This window comes from Grampus griseus (assembly GCF_964374135.1).
Source record: "Grampus griseus genome assembly, chromosome: 17".
NCBI lineage: Eukaryota > Metazoa > Chordata > Mammalia > Artiodactyla > Delphinidae > Grampus > Grampus griseus.
In genome coordinates, this window is record NC_139011.1 from 59,657,603 (window position 1) to 59,670,298 (window position 12,696).

At 32.9% G+C, this 12,696-nt stretch overlaps 1 protein-coding gene across 4 annotated transcripts in view; it reads right to left on the minus strand.

Moving 5' to 3' along the window:
* Positions 1-12,696, minus strand: part of PKIA (cAMP-dependent protein kinase inhibitor alpha) — a 94,847-nt gene that overhangs the window by 10,965 nt on the left and 71,186 nt on the right. Inside the window, exon 1 of one of the 4 annotated variants that reach the window (XM_082675178.1) lies at positions 1,881-1,979. The exons of 2 other annotated variants lie outside the window; for them this stretch is intronic. The gene's annotated coding sequence lies outside the window, so the exon portion shown is untranslated. Of the gene's footprint in view, positions 1-1,880; positions 1,980-12,696 lie in introns of those variants that run through there. One more of the 4 variants, XM_082675177.1, reaches the window with a different exon arrangement.

The window sequence follows — 12,696 nt, forward strand, 5'->3', positions numbered from 1 at the left end:
GCTTTTTAAAACATAGGCTTTAAAAATAGCACAACTGCTATTATTTCTCATCTGATAACAATGTTATGAAGTAGGCAAAAATATCCTCATTTTCATTTGAAGAAAATAAGTCAGAGAGTTAAGGGACTGCTAAATAACACACGGAACTATGACTTGAACCCAGGTCTGTGGGCTTTGCATAAAGAACACTGTATTTTGCAATAAAGTTCCTTGTTTTTTGCAATTATCATTTTTTAAAATGTAGACTGTCATAATAATACTCGTGTATGTGGGAGTTTACATCTAATTCACTTTGCTGATAATAGTTTTAAGAAGATTTGAAAAATCAGAGTGAGACAGAAAAAAGTGGTGACATTTTCCATGAGAAGGTATGAATTAAAAGGAGCACTGCATTATGATTTGTATATCTGTGAATGTTAATTTCTGTGACGGTGCTAATTCTATTTATAAGAGGGGAGCCAAAAACTTAATTTGAATTTTCATTTAGGGTACTCCTAAGTAATGAGCACATGGAAGAAGAAACAGGGTTATGAGAGATGTATGTGTATACTGTGTTCATCTTTGAAGTGTGTGTATCTAGATTTCAATTGGATTTAGTGAAAGACAATAATGAGAATTGTGAGAATAGATTATTCTGTAAACTCCTTTTCTTCTTAAGCATTTATGAAATATACTTGCTAGATTGATGTGCATCTTATTGTAAACCTCTAAAGTAACATAGAAAGTACTGGGCATTCAAATATGGTAGCCATTATAATTATTATTATAATAGTTATTATTATAAAGTAGTATTTCACTTTTATTAGATTTGTTTCTCCAGACAATAAACTTACTTTTCAGTAAAAAGAACGATAGCTGACAAATAGCGCATATTTAAATACATAATTACATTTTGAAACAAAACATATACATGTTATAAACTCTGTATCTTTTTCTCTCTCTCCATGATTATACTTCCTTAATGAACTCCCATTAGGTGCTCAAAAACAGTAATTTTTACATGCATGGCAGCTATGTTTTTTTCCTTTCAGCTAAACATCTTGACACAGCTTTTCAATTTATTGATATGACTACCAGAGATTGGAAATAACTTTTACACCAATATAATCACTGCATAATGACTTGTAGTTAGCTTAGAAATTCTGGGGAAACTGTTGCCAAATGACTATGGCTGACAGATGTTCACCCAAAAATGACAAAAGTCAAAAAAAAAGTCTAAAAAGTGTCAGCAGCTGGTAGAGATTTAATAGAGTAGCACTTAGCACACATTCTGGCCTTATGCAAAATAAACTAATCAGAATAAAACTTGGAAAAATTTACCAAAAGTGGGCTTTGACTCTTCACTAAAGCTTCCTATTTATGTTGCTATAATTAGAATTTTCTAGACATGACAAAATGGTAGTATTGGATATAACCAAGATAATATGGTGCTATTTTTTGTATCTAGTTATATACAAGAGCTAATTATACTAATATTCAAAGTCGGATTAGAGGGAGGAAAAGACATTTTATTATTTAAGTACTGTACTATTTAAAATTAGATTAAATTTTAAAGCATAAATTTCTAAATATTGATATCTAAAAATCCAATCAAAATTCATGACTAAGAAATAACCTTGCTTTCTTTTCTCCCTTCTTAAAAAAGTCTCACTTTCTCCCTCTTTAACAAAGGAAACAGTATATTGGTATTCTAAAATTGTTTTGTTTGTATAATGGATTTCTAAACTGAGATTCATAATTTGTGTTGGTCTTTCCCTTATTTATGCCCTTTATCTTTTTAAATATCATTTACACAAATTGAGAGGATAAACCAGATTTCACCCTAGCATAATTTATAGATTTAGATAGACTGCAAGAGGCTAGAAAAAGTATGTACTTACGTCTCCTGTATTAAACAAATTGAAGTGTCCGCATAGATGTATTCTAAAAGAAGTTGGGTCTATGAAGCTGCTTAAATGATTTTTATAGTGACATTGAGTCATGAGCCAAATGGTGACTGGATAACATGCTAATTTTACTCCTGTAAATGGGGACACATGAAAATGAGACTCACAGACTTGGAAGAAAGAATGGAGAGAATGTCATCAGCAGGCACTGAAGTCTTCTCTCTAATATAAATGGTATGATTTTTTTTAAAAGAGAAGGAAAATTCTTCCTCTACCATTATTACAAATGCAGTTACATGACTTCTCCATTGTTACTTTATGAAATCATGTGAAGTTTGATAGAAGTCATTGAGTAGTTTCCTATGTGCTTAAGACTTGGTCTACATTAGTGTTTCTGAAACGTTTTGGCCTCAGATATCCATTACATTATCAAAAATTACTGAGAACCCGAATGAGATTTTGTTTATATAGTTATATCTGCCAATATTTACCATATGTGAAATTAAGACTGTAAATTTTAAATATTTATTAATTCACTTAAAATATAAATAAAAAGCCCATTACGTTTCAGTAAATAGTATATTTTTAGTGAAATGAAATATATATTCCAAAGCCAAAATAAAATAGTGACAAGAATGGCATTGTTTTACATTTTGAAATTTTCTGGCTTAGTTTTGCAAATGTCTGGCTTAATAAAAGATACCTGGTTTCTCATATCTGCTTCTGCGTTCAATGTCTCAATATGTTGTTTCAGTTGAAGTATATGAAGAAAATCTGGCCTCACACAGATTTCTTTGTTGGGAAAGTGAGGAGAATTTTAATAGCTTTTTCAGATAATTATGGATTTTTAAATTTTGCAATGTGGAATCTAAAACCATATCAATATGCTTCCCTTACTGTTTTATTAAAATCTATTGTCTACTTTGCAACTTAAATGGATCTTTTGCCCATGTGTATTTTTAAAATAAATTTTAAAATATCAGGTATTGGTCATTTGGAAAAATATTGGTTCACTAGGTTATGTAAAATTTCCAAATAGTAGCTTATTTCATTATATAATATCACATTTGTTAGTAATGCCACCTATCTCAACAGAAAATTCTTTAAGAATTGAGAAACTGACAAGTTCACAGGGGCCGATAATAAGTTTTCCAAAATTGTAATTTTTATTTGAAAGCTCAGATTTTATCATTGGCAACAGATACAGTTGGATTTTGCTTCTCTTGAAGTGACAAGCTCACTTTGTTCATTTTCAAGAAAATCTCTGCCAAATATCCAAGTTTGAAAAAACCACAGTTTGCTTGTCAGTTGTTCTTTCAAGTAAAAATGGTGATTCATGAGAAAAGTGGCTAATTTAGCTCTCAACCCAAGCAGTCACACAAGTACTTACTTGAGACAACCATGCAGTTTGGTACATCTTCACTGACTTACCATTTCATCACACAGAATATTAAAAAGACCTCTACTCAAGGGTCAAGATTTGACAAAATTAGTATATTTTTACTCCTTAATCAAGTACATTCTTAGGTACATCTTGCATTTTAAAAATATTAACTCTGAGTGTGTGGCAGTGAAGAATACCAGGCTTACTAGTAGTTTGCTGCTACTGACTTGATTCATGCTAAGGTGTCAGCAGTTTTCCCCACCATGCTTTTGCACCATTAGTGCAAATGGCAGCCAAGTGAAAAAGGTAAATAGCATCAGTATTATTATGAAAATTATTTTAAACTTGTGAATCCACTGAAAGTATCTCAGGGAATGATTGAAAGGGTCACTGGGGACATGCAGGAGTTGGGGGACCAAATTTTGAGAACTGTTGATCTACACAGTAACAGGAAGCTATCCGACAAACACTACGGATTAGAGAAGGGAACCCTTTTGTAAAGGACTTAACTAAGCAAGTTTTTGATTCCTAAAATATTCTGGAAATAATCAGCTATTTCCATGCTAAGTACAATACTATCTATCTTTTTCTCTTTTCTTTTCCTGCATAAGAATATTACTTATTTATCTAATTCAGGCTTACAAACAATCTAATAGCTTATTTCTAAGAACAACCCACCGATCTCACAAATCAGAGGGCTTCAAATTAAGTCTTATGAGCTCAGGACAGGGAGCCAGAACTTGATGCTACCTTAGTTCCCCTTTTCCTTGAATTGGGCTATATTCTAGTCACATTTTGGAGTAAGTGACAACAAAGGAGAAATCAAGAACCATACCCTGTTAATAGTAACAATTTGAAAATTTCCACAGAAGTCTCCTCTGTTAAGGCATAATTATAAATCCTGCGCCAGATCATGACATTGCATGCTCTAGAATACCATTTGGTATAATGGGACACGTATTGTCCTTTAGAAGAGTTTGGATAGTGTTCTATCAAAAGCACACTTAAAAAAAAGTAATCTCATATACTGAGTTGTATCACAGAATGATGCCAACACATATTAACTCTGCAAAGTCAAACCCTCTTTTGTTCTAAATCCAAGGTATTGACTTTTTAAATCACAAAATACTGCTAGAATAAATTTTGCCTAATATGAGAAAAAATAGGCTGTCTTTGATGGTTTTCACAGTAAGTTTTTGACTAATACTACTAGAAATAATAACCCACCTACATTTGTTGGGGGGAGTTCGTCACTTCTTCCCTGATTTTCAGTGTATAATAAAAATTCTCAAGTTCAAAAATGTCCAACATTTGATACTAATGGTTATTCTTCTCAATCTTCTCTCTATTCATCAATTCATCTCTGATCCCCAGTAATGTGATAATTGTGATCCTTATGCCTTCATTCAAGATTATATATATATTTTTCCTTGTTTTGACATGGGCACATTTTCATATTGTTTTTGTAAATTCATGACCTAGTCAATTGTATTATTACTTAACTTCTTCTCTGAAACTTCCTTTAGCCCAGATTCAAATCCTTTTTTTTTCTTTCCACAGTGCTTAACAAATCAAAACTTTTTGATTTGTTAAGCCTAAAATGTTATAAAGCCTAAAAATGTTATAAAGCCAGAAGCACAGGCTATCTTAAGAAAATATTTTCACTATCTAATTAGGCAACAAGTAACCTCAAAACTATTCATAAATTCCTTTGCTGATCTCTGGCTGACCTGTTCACCATCCTTAAAAACAGCAATTTCTTCATTTTTTTGTGTTTCTTAAGTCTCATTTGTATTTCATCTTCTTTCACTCCATAGAAAATCTTGCCTAATGAATTTATGGAGAATGTCAAGGTCATCCTACATAAATTCCTTCAATTGCTGTTTCTTTATCATCACATCAAAATTGCCATCTTTTTATTTGAGTCCTTTTGCCACATTAATACCTGACTGGTGCTCTTGATTCTGTCTTCTCTCCTATTATTTTTCCTTCAATCCTGCCTTGTGCTTCTGGAGTCTTTCTTTTCCCTGCTTTCTCCAATGCCTATAAAATTATTTACATATTACCTGTTATAAAATATATTTCATCTTTTAGCTCTGTTCTTTTTTTCACTCACCTTTTACTTTCATTTACTCTCAAACTTACAGAAAAAGAGGCAGATACTAATTTTCCTGCATCCTTTACAATGCTTTATTTTTAATTCCTTTGCAATTTAACTTACATATCTATCAATTTACCAGAATTGTTTTCTCAGAGAAAAACCATTACACATTAATCACAAAATTCAATAGGCTTTTCACAGTAATCATCTATATCAAATTGGTACAACATTTTACATTGCTATTCCTCTCTTCTTGAAACATCTTTCTCCCTTGGCTCTGATAGTTACTGTACTCTTGATTCCCTCATAATCTTCTTATATTTCTTCTTGCCCTTTCCCTCACTTAACTATTAAATAATATATTTTCTCTCTTTTGTTCTTTATGTTCTGTTTGGTAATCCCATTTACCCCAATTGTCTTAATTTCCAACGGTTTATAGACGGCTATGAAATCTATAATTTGGGGGCCTGATATTTCTCTGAAGCGTAGCTTGGGAATTTTTACTGCCTATTGGATATTCCCCCATGTTTGTCCTTAAAAACTCAAATTCAGTAAGTTCAAATGGAATCTCTTTGCTGCATCTCTACCTCCACCCCCCAAACTATTTATTATCCTTATTATTTTAGTGTATATTACTACTATTTTCTTAGGTATCCATGATATTAATAGAAATCTTAGAATTGTGTTCAATTACTTCCATCTCACTAATTCTTCCCATCTAATCAATTCTCAAACCTCATTGTTTTAATTCTATCCATTCAATGCTTCTTCAGTATTCTTCATTTCCGTTCTTTGTCTGGTCACTCCCTTCATCATTTTTTTCTTGACTATTGCAATTATAGGCTAACTACTTACTTATCTAAACTTATTCTTTTCCAAGTTACCCTTTACACTTTCACCAGAATTAACTTTATTAAACATAAAATACTCAAAAATATTCAGTGGCTCCTGGGAACCCTCAAAACATAGTTGTAACTTTATTTGCATGGCCCTCAAGAATGTGAACCCAACCTAATTTACTAGCTTTTTTCCCTATACTATCTCTCCCATGTATACTAAGTTAGATCATAGCAAACACTTGCTATATCTCTGGTGTTCTCTTATTGGTCTTCTCATGCTGCTTTTCTTAACCCGGAGTGAACTTCTCTCCCAAGAACAACAAAATTCTCATCTTTCAAACCCAGTTTATAAGCTACAGCACCTCCCCATCTCCAGGTAAAATAAATAACTTTATTATAATATTTAATTTGGCACTATGCAAGAATTAATTATTTTCATGTTGCTCTTCTTCCTATATTATATGTTCCTTGAGATCTGGGTCTTTGATTTTTGAGTCCCCTCAGAATGCTTGGCACAGGATTTTGTATGTTGTCCTTACATCTGAAAAAATGTATATTGTAGATTTATTTTTAATCATCATACTCAAGATCCTTATTGGTAAAGTAAATCTGTCAATGTTATTCCATTGTCAATAGTAAAAGTATTGATAGCTCAGAAAGCATGTTTCTTTATTCTTATTCATTTCATTTTCCTGTCTCATAATACTATCATCAATATAAAGAGGTGAACTGTAATTATTTCCTCTAATACACCTTTTCTTCTGTGTATTCTTAATTATGACAGAAGATTTTAAAAAAATAACAGCAACGAAAAGCACTCTAGAATTCCAAGTTATCTATCCTATTTTCAGTTTACGGAAGGTTACCTCTTCTTAAGTTTTTTATAAAATATATATGACTAAAGTAGCGAATTAATGCATGGAATGATTTGTTCTGTCCTTCTTTTGTTAAGGCTTTTTACATCATTTATTTAATATTTCAAAAGGTTTATAAATCATTTATTAGCTAATCTTTGCAGCATCCCTGCTGACACAGTCAATTAGCTGAAGAAGTACTGCTGGTTGGCAACTGACAAGTAATATTACTTGCACATTACAGATGAAGAAACGAAAGCAGAGAGAGGTTAATCGACTTGACCATGTCTTACACAGTGAGTGGTAGTACTGATGTCAGAATGGGGACCTGGGGTTATTCACATCAAAACCACAAAATCATTAAGAGTCCAGAGCTGGTGCTGTTCTTTATTATATTATACTTTCTAAATCCTTTGTTTAATCTCCTTTTCTGGCTCTCTATGAGTCCAAGGAGGAAAGATACTTTTAAAATCTATACCTTCTCATTAAACTAAGACTATTTTTTCTACATCCAATAAATATTTAGTTTTTGCAAGGACGTTAGAACATCGACACATTTCTTCTCAAAATAACTCATTATTAACTTTTCCATCTTTAAAAGCACGATGAAAGATCAAACCAATCTCAGTAATATTTTCTGGTCTGTTCTGGTCTGGTCTAAGTTGTAATAATGACCATAATAACATAACAGTTATTGTTTACTAATTATTTATCAATAATAACAAAAATATCAAGTATTTACCAGATACAACACTAAGAAGTTTATGTGAATTGTATAGTTTAAATTCATCAACAAATTTATCAAAGAGGAATGTTCATTATCTCCGTTTTAAAGATGGAATATTAAAGGTTTAGAAATATTGTCATGAAACTGATAGGTGATTTAACCACTTCCAAGACGAGTTGCCATTTTCCAACATTCATTTTGGAACATACTATACTTAATTTTTTGTTGATGGTTTGCCATCCCTATTTTTTTTTTAATATGTAAGCAGTTCACATTCTGTGGTGTTGAGACATTACTGTGTAGGGTGATATTTTATTGACATCCCTACAGAAGCTGGCTTTTTAATACTATCATCTGATATACATCATATTAATTGACACTGCAATTTCTTCCTTGATTTGTATATTTTTTTCTACAAACACTTTGCATTCCAACTTCCACGTATCTGATCTACTCAACCATGTGATGGTCTTCATCTTCAGACATCTTGCTGTCTGGGCTGTTCAACCCTGTGACAGTAACAACACACTCACTAGGGACTAGGAGTTTGAGAAGGACTTAGAAAATTGTTTGACACCTGAAAAACATGACTCCAGAATATGAAAAAAGATCTGCAAAATTGAGATAAAAACTTGTGTAATTAATATTTTCAACTAATATTACTACAACAGCAATGTTACTCAGCTTTCACATAGTTATCTATAAATTATATTGGATATGTGACTTGGGCACATTTTAATGCATTTGATAACATTTAGGGTAAAGCTTCTAAAAGGGCAATTGCCTAGGACTAAGGAAGGTTTAAAAATGGCCTTGCACAGAATGAACTAGAAGTGACTTCAATGGGAGGCTGAGGCAGAGATGCTGGACCCGGAGAGTGACAGAGCAGGCGTACATTGGAGAGAGCTTTCCTATATAGGAGAGCCAAGAATCTGTTACTTATTGAGTGGGGAGCATGAAGGTAGGGGACCCTATAATGAGAATCCTAGGATTGCTTCTAGATTTCTAACTTGAATAAACGACAGGACGGTACTCTTTGGTGAATACTAAAGGAACAGCAACAGCAGCAAAAGTCTAAGAGTGGAATTGTAACATATCACAATGCCACCTTTAAAGTAAATTTGGCGGTCTTCTCCGTTTTGAATGAATGAAAATGCATTAATTAAAGACATACACATTCACACACCTGCTAATATCTGCTCTTCTGCAATCATGTGTTTTCTGTATAGTGTCTAAATATCTATTCCAGTTGAAGTAGTGCTTAAACACTTCAATATGCCTCTTTTCAGCCAAAAAGAAAAACTGTCTATGACTGTTTCAACATATTTTAAATATATGTATAATCGTTGCCAACTTATCTGCTTTGCAGATACTAGTTTCCTATACAATATTTAATATCTCCCTTTATTGAAAATGTCATTGCTCAGTATTATGATTAATGTTTTTCATTGTTATTATATGTCTGAATGTTAGAATTATTGATTGATCTCTTTATTAATGGAATGATCTTCAGCACAATGTTAAATACTCTTCTTCTCTACCATTATTATATGTTATTTTAAAGATTTTCCATACAGTTACTTTAAATGGGATTTTCAGATTTTTCAGGCTTTTTGAAGTCAGTAGGATAGGCTCCAGTGAGTAGAAGAAATGCTGAAGAACAATATGAATTAAACAAATTTAAGTAGTTCAGAAAGCACTGATCTAGCCATTGAGAAATATATACTAATATTTACATAGTATGTATATATAAATCAATAGTTTCCAAATGAGATAATCTACTGAACAAAATATCTTAAAACGTGAATTAAAAGATGTTGTAAAATCTCTATATGATTAAAGTACAAAAACATTTATAAGCTTGGAATATAAATAATAAGTGCATTTTTGTCTGGGAGACAAGTTGTTATCTGAGAAACCTCAAGACATTTTGTAGGTTATCGAAATCACTTTACTATCAATCTTGAGCATTTCTCCTATCAACTCTATAATTAGTATTGGAAATTAGCATTATGACTATTTCACTATCAGGAACATTGAAGAAACTATTTAAAGTGCTAAACGTTCATTTTAACAAATAAAAAACAATTCATCTGAAGAAGATGTTACAATGAACTGAGGAATTAAAAGATCTCCAAGTAGAGAAATTTCACTGACTGCAGTATAAACAACTTGAGGGTAGAGAGTTTCTGTTTTTCCTGTTTGCCCTCCAAAGTTTGGAACAGTGTTATATGCACGGTGCGGGGTAATAAGCAAATATTTAACAAATGAAAAGTACTGAATTCATTACCTTGTGGTACAAATTAAGATTTCTTTTGTACTGTAACTAGAAGATTTTAATTTCAGCATTATGAATTATTAATGTCTTTATCTAATTCCCAGTTCTGTGTCAACCAAACTTATTTGAGTGATAATTAGAGGACTTCATGTTTATCCTATCTTCTAGGATTTCACTTTTGCATATCTGTTAATTCATAATTTTGATATTTGTATAGCACAACCAAAGACTATAAAAACACATAGAGCAAGCACTTGCCAAAGAACTCTAAATAAAACAGGTCTCAGATATGAAATTAGAGCCATGCTTGGTTATACTTCTAAGTGCTTCATCTAAAGAGAGACCTGCAACACTGCTGCATGAATTAATCACCTAGGGTGACTTTTAAACCTACCAACAGCTGGCCCCTCTATCATATCTGATTTTATTCAATAGTCTAAATGATAATAACTAATAACTGTCCAGATTTCTTGGAGTTATAGATACGTTTTTTATTATTCTAAGTATTGACCTGAAAAATTATTGAAAACAATAATTGTTCTAATTTACTTATTGAATTGCCCAGTTCTTACATGGCCTGACATGAAAGGTGATTTAAAAGATTGCATTTAAGTTTGGACATATAGCCTTCATCCTGCGGTTTCATCACAGACCTCTTACAGGATAAACACGTGCAACCATTTTGAGTTTCTGAAGGGGAGTGCTCCTTAGAGTATTTTCCCCTTATAGATTTCTTGCCAACTTACTCCAATTTGAATGCAGGTAGAAATTTATAAATTTCTCCAAGAACTTATTTTTATTTTTATGAATCTTACTGATTTTGTTTTAATACCGAGGACTTTATCAAATTCATAGACATTTGATAGAATAAAAAGCAAAAGCATAATTAGGAAAAATCCAAAAACCTCAAATAGAAAATAAGATGCTATGTTGTTAGTTACAGAAATTAGCACAAATAGACTGAAAAACTGACCACCATTGTAAACTGAGCTTTTAACTATGGGAGTCGCCAGGAAAAGGAGGATTACCTGACTCAGGGGTCTTCTCCTCTTTCTTTGCCTTCTTTTAACAATCTTGAAAATTAAAGAAAGGTTGAAATGACAATAAAAATAATTTATTTCCCAAACCATTTGAGAGTAGTTGCCAACACAATGCAATGTCTCCCCCAAATCCTCTAGTATTTCCTACAAACATATATACAAATATAATCATGAAAATCAGGAAATTAACACTGACACATTACTACAGTGCTACTAAGCCTCAGACCCCTTTCAAGTTTTGTCAATTACCCCAATCATGTCCTTCATAATAAAAGGATCAGCCCAGCATCACATGTTGCATTTAGTTGTCCTGTCTCTTTATTTATTTATTTTTTTTTCCTGCTGTACGCGGGCCTCTCACTGTTGTGGCCTCTCCCGTTGCGGAGCACAGGCCCCGGACGCACAGGTTCAGCGGCCATGGCTCACGGGCCCAGCCGCTCCGCGGCATGTGGGATCTTCCCGGACCGGGGCACGAACCCGAGGCAGGCGGACTCTCAACCACTGCGCCACCAGGGAAGCCCTCTTTAGTTTTTTAATCCGTTAAATTTTCTCAGGCTTCCCTTGAATTTCATGAACTAGAAAATTTTAAAGAATATGGATCAGTTATTTTGTAGGATTTAGCTGTTTGTATTTGTCTCATGATTATTCAGGATATGTGTAGTTGGCAGGAATAACACAGTGGTGAAGCTCTGTTCTTCTTACTGCTTCCTATCAAACAATTTTGGCAAACTTTTAACTTGTAACCTTACTGGAATATTATTTTACTCATTTGATTAAGGTGTATCACCCAGTCTTCTCCATTGTAAAGTTATTTTTTTCTCCTACATTATTAGTAATTTCTGTGGTAAGTCACTTTGTAATTATGTAAATATCCTGTTCCTCATCAAACATAATTTATTCAATTTAATTATTTAAATCAGTATGAACTCATAGACTCCTATTTTACTCAATTGACTATAATATGTTTCTACCATTATTTATTTTGAGGCTTAGATTGTTCAAGATTTGTCCAGTGGAAACCCCTTCAGTTTGGCTTCTATATCCTTTGATGTTTCCCAATTATTCTTTGATATCTCCCTTCTTCTTTTTTTTGTTTTAACATCATTATTGGAGTATAATTGCTTTACAATGCTGTGTTAGTTTCTGCTTTATAACAAAGTGAATCAGCTATACATATACATACATTCCCATATCTCCTCCCTCTTGCGTCTCCCTCCCTCCCACCCTCCTTACACCACCCCTCTAGGTGGTCACAGAGCACCAAGCTGATCTCCCTGTGCTATGTGGCTGCTTCCCACTAGCTATCAGTTTTATATTTGGTAGTGTATATATGTCCATGCCACTCTCTCACACCATCCCAGCTTACCCTTCCCCCTCCCCGTGTCCTCAAGTCCATTCTCTACATCTGCGTCTTTATTCCTGTCTTGCCCCTAGGTTCTTCAGAACCATTTTTTTTTCTTTAGGTTCCATATATATGTGTTAGCATATGGTATTTGTTTTTCTCTTTCTGACTTATTTCACTCTGTATGACAGACTCTAGGTCCATCCACCTCACTACAAACAACTCAATTTCATTTCTTTTTATGG